The sequence below is a fragment of the Telmatherina bonti genome (genome assembly GCF_933228915.1).
Source record: "Telmatherina bonti genome assembly, chromosome: 17".
Classification (NCBI taxonomy): Eukaryota; Metazoa; Chordata; class Actinopteri; order Atheriniformes; family Telmatherinidae; genus Telmatherina; species Telmatherina bonti.
The window spans coordinates 6,575,617-6,581,059 of NC_136615.1; positions in this window are offsets into that span (position 1 = coordinate 6,575,617).

Below are 5,443 nucleotides of genomic sequence, written 5' to 3' on the forward strand. Positions count from 1 at the left end.
GCAGCCCATCTCATGTCCTGATGAGTCTTACAGCCGACACACAAGCAACCGTCAGGATTTCACCACTGCTGGACTTCTTCTCTGGTCTTCCTGCTCTGATGTCTCCCTGCTTCCTTATTGAGCTGTCCAGCTGTGTCCACGTACGTCTCTGCATTTTCACAAATAGAATAAGGGCTTCACAAATCAAAAATTGTGACTGAATCTGCAAACTGCAAAATATTTCAGTTCAGATTTGAAAAGTTTAAGTTTTGTTGTGTTTTATCGGGACCTGCTAATGTGGTCTCATGTCTCAGAAAGATCAGCGGAAGGGCCCTTTACGCACACAGTGAATCTGAGTACATGGAAGGCAAAACAGAGAGGATGATTTATCAATCCTGATTTCTACCCAATCTTCAACTTCCCCAGGTTATAAGTGCAGCCAATGCAGAAGTACTAAAAGCTGCAGTTCTCCCTTCATCCACTAGGGGCTCCAGCAAATCCCCATAGTCTCCCATGTTAAAAAGGCCAACTTCACAGCAGAAATAAACATGTTTACAGCCTGGTACAAAAAACATTTTAGGTTTAATAGTTCAAGTTTTCCTTCTTTTTGTCTAACTCCATCATTTAGAAGTTATTTCACTTTGAAATTTGGCATAACTGGGGTTTATTTTTTATACAGTCTACGTTTCAACTTACTGGTAGTTTTGTTTTGTTTTGTTTTTTTACCCTCTGGTACTTTCTGGGCTCCATAAAGGTTTTAGTGAAAGTACTGAAAGTGTCTCTTTAACTTCAGGTCTGGTCCCTTTTACCAGGAATATTTTGTATATTTTCTTCTACTGTTCTGAAATGAAATGCAAGAAATGCATTTTTGCAGACATTGTTTAAGCTTGAATTTATAAATATTAATGTCAGTTATTATTTGATCCGCTTAATGTCATTTAAATAAAAAGCTTTTATGTAGTTCATATTATGGTGGCTCTAGATAATCCTTGTAATGCATTATATGAGGTTATTCTGGTTGGAATAAGGCTTGAGGGGCCTGTGGAAGTGGGACTCTGGACAATAACATGATTTTGAGAGTATGGCTAGATGATGTTTTTATATTTCTTGTCTAATTTTCATCTCATTTATTTTCGTGTTACTTCTTCCTCTTCAGCATCTTGCTGACCAGGACTTCTTAGTTTTAATGATGCCAAACCATTGTTTACGTTCACTGTAAGATGTACCTTTTGAGCTGTTTATGTATAAATAAAAAATTTGAACAAAAGAAAAACTGTTGTTCTTCGAACCAGCACAGACTTTGTCACAATTCTTTCATTTATTTAGCAAATCTTTTGACTATAATGCACCTTACGTGTATTTCTATTGTGTGATCTCTAGACATGCATTTCACAGGGATTTTGTACTAATCAAGGTATTCATTTCACTGTAATTAATGCACATTTTAGCCTGTTTTTAAATCATAACACCTGATTAAAACAGGAGTGCCCAAAGTTGGTCCTCGAGGGCCACTGTCCTGCAGGTTTGTCCTGCTCCAACACACCTGACTTCCATTAAATGGATAGAACAGCCAATGAAGTTCTCCACAATAGGGATACATGGTAAATGAGCAGGATTGTGGCCATCGAGGACCAGAGCTTGACACCCCTGGATTAGAATATTTACAATAACCTAAAACACTGTATATGTGGCCCACTTGTGTTTTAGCGTCTTGGCATGCTAAGCAACAAGACCAGGTGCATCATCCTGCTGGAAGTTTCCATCAGAAGATCCTACACTGTGCTCAGAAAGGGATGGACATGGTCAACTACAGGGCCATTTCTAGCATTGTGGGGGCCTTAGGCAAGATGCCTAAGGAAATTTGAGGTGAACCAAGATTTTATTTCCGAGTGACAGTCAGTAAGGGAAGATGGTGGAACTGTAAAGTTAGGTTTGCTAGAAATGAAGAGCTGGGTGTCATCCACATAGCAGCGGAAGTGGATATGATGTTTACTGAAAATGTGACCGAGAGGGAGTAGGTAGATCATGAACAACAGGGGGCCCAGGACAGAACCCTGCGGAACACCGGAGGTGAGCTGAGATCAAGGATAAGGAGGATGGATAGTGAACTGGAGTCAGCAGAAAAGATGAGGTCATTGGTGATATTTAGAAGGGCAGTTTCTGTGCTATGGACAGAGCGGAAGCCAGTTTAAAATTTTTTGTAAAGGTTGTTGGAAGAAAGGTGAGTGTGGAGTTGAGAAGCAACGGATTTTTCAAGAAGTTTTGAAATGAAGATGACAGATGGGGCCAAAATTATTGAGGTCAGCTGGATCAGAACCAGTTTTTTCAAGAAAGGAGTGATAGCAGCAATTTTGAGAGGAGATGGTACAGTTCCAGATGTAACCAACGCATGAATTATGGGAGTGATGAGGGACAACAGTGCAGGAAGAGAACCTTTGACCAGGACAGTGGGGAGAGGGTCAAGTTGACATGTGGAAGTTTTGGAATTTTAAGTTGTGTGGAGACTTGATTGACAGAAGGGAGGGTAAATGCAGAGAATAGATGGGTTGGGGCTGAAGGGGATGGAAAAAGTGGATTTGGAGCAGAGAGGGGATTGAGTTGCTGGTGGATATACTGTATTTTTGTGGTAAAAAATGAAGCCGGTATATTGCAAAAGTCAGTACAATACAGATGGGGTGGAAGAGAGTCCGGAGGTTTTGTGATGCATGAAATGAGTGAGAAAAGTGCCCTGGGGTTTCCTTCATTGGTGCTGATTAAACCTGAGTAATATGCAGATTTGGCAATTGATATGGAGTACTTGTGGAGTGGAGAATATGGTTTCTATACATGTCCTTGTGACTGGTGAGTCCTGTTTTACGATAAAGTCTTTCAAGTTAGCGGCCTTTTGCTTTTAACTGTCGGAGTGTGAGTGAACCAGGGTGCAGTGTGGGTGAAAGAGACAGAACGGGTTTTGAGCGATGCCAGGGTGTTGAGAATATTATTTAGATGGGTGTTGTAGTGAGTAAGAAACTCATCTGATGTAGAAAGGCTATCAGGACTGGGAAGGTTATTGATGTGAGATATTAAGTTATCCAGGTCAATGTCCTTGATATTACGGAAATGAATAGTACGTGAAGGGTGAGATTTTGTAAAAGACAGTATGACATTAAATGACAGGAGCAGATAGTCAGTGAAAGGGAGGTAGGTAGCTTTACAGTCCTTCGGTGCAAGTCCAGAGCAGCAGATTAAATCCAGAATGTGTCCTTTATTGTGAGTGGGAAAGTTGACAATCTGTTAAAGTCCAAAACTGTCCAAGCGGGATGTAAAATATTTTGTTATTGGCAATGTCCATATGGATATTGAAAACTCCCAGCAGTATCACATTGGGTGAGACTGTGGACATGTGGGTTAAAAATGCAGATATGTAAGTGATAAAATCCTTGTTTAGTTTTGGTGGTCGGTATAGAGTTGCAACGACAGTATGAACAGGTTCAGAGAGCAGGCAAACAGTGGCCTCCAATGAGTGACAGGTAGGCACGCTCACGGGTAGATAGTGTGGATTATTATGGAGTCTAAACGCAGTGGATGTATACTAGAAAAGTGCTGTCAATTACTGTTGTACAACTGACAGGATGAACCAGCAGAGGATGAACCAATCTTAGATTTTTTTCAATTAGATTTTCCACCGTATAAGTAAATTAATCCTAAGGCTAAAATTACATTAAGTGTCAAATATGTGAGAAACAACTTCTAGAGAACAACAACAGAGCACTGACTACCGCAACATGCCCCCCATGTTAGAGTCTGAAAAAACAGGTTATTCCCAGGACAGGACAGGCCAACACCATGGCAAGCCTTCTTAACATTTATTATCATCATGGGATATGTTTTTCAGATATCTGTAATTTAATTATTCCTAGTCAAAATGAACATTTCAGATATCGAAATGATATTCTTACCAGAACAAATGACTGTCACGGTTGGTGGGAGGTGTGGACCCAAAATGCGGAGACACAAAATGGAGCAGCAAGTGGGAAACAGAACAAGACACAGGTGAAATGGATGAACTAATTGAGTCCAGGTGTACTGAATGAATGGCAGGCAAGACAGGAAACAAGACAAAAGGGAACTAAACTGGAAAAACTACAAAATCAAACAGAAAAAGACACAAAAAGTCCAAACCATGACAATGATGTCACACTCCCCCATTTAAAATGTAATTATAACAAGCCATATTTCCAGTAGCTGACATCCGTGATGGCATTTTTATTAGTAAAAATATATTTATATCTGTTAAGTTTAAACCCTTAACAGCTTAACATAGTTATCATTAAATAAGGAGGATGCCAGACGAGACGATCTTGTTTTACTTGCAAGGAGGCTCATGTCCGAAGCCTGAGCTTCACAAAACCTCCAAGCCCTTTATTGAAAAGGTACCACGTGAAATTCATGCAATGTGATACAATACAATGTATATGTACGTGCACTGGTTGTGCACGTATGTGGGTACGATTTCAGTCCATGTGAGTGTGTGGACAATGTGAGTGTGTGTGTGGCTATGCTTAGTTCAGAAGTTCAATGTGTGTGCGCAATCCTTTTCCCGTAATCGTTCTTCTGGGGCCAGATGTTTTCCACGACCGCTGTACAATGTTCCATGGCATATCGCCCAGACATCCTGTTTATCTAAACTGAAGTCTTCTTACGCACACAGAAACCTTTTAACTTGTACATGCCAAGTAACATCAGTGTGAGGTGAGATTAATGAGAAGTTATAATATAAACGAAGAATGATATAAACTGAAATTCCCAATATTTCCCTCCTCTTTGACAGAAAAATACTCAAGTTTATGTCAACATCAGTCGCCTTTCACTTGCCAAAGCATTTTCGAAAGTGACATCATTTAACTTGTATGTAGTAGCGGGCCAAGTGTTTTTTTTTCTCCATCATTACTTTGGCCATCTTACAAAGAAACATATGTGACTATGCAATACACAAAGTTATCCGTTAGATGGGGTGAATAGACCACAAATAAATGAAGACAAGGCCTCCAAAACACATCAGCACTCCAATGTGGATCTACTAAGGGAAAAATCCTTCGCTCAACTTCTCTACAGATACCAATGACTCCGAACCACCGAGAGGAAATGTCCAGATACAGTTCTTCACGGCTCTTCTCCATGGCACAGGTCCCCCCAAGTCCACCGCCCTGTAAATCACAGTTAGATCGCTCCTCCAGGCCTCAATCCTCCACAGAAGAGAGGCTTCTCAGGTGTGCCACACAGTCGTTCCTGCCATGTTAGGTAAGACACTAGTCAGCGTCCTCCTTTTCGGCTGGGAACTGAAACACACGCTTGACATGCGATGCATGAGTCCAGGAAGATTTCCCTTCAAGTTTTACAGCGGTGAGGGTTGCGAGTAAGACACAAAATGGACCTGCCCATCTTGGAGAAGCCCAACTTTTCCGCTTGAGAACACGTACCAGGA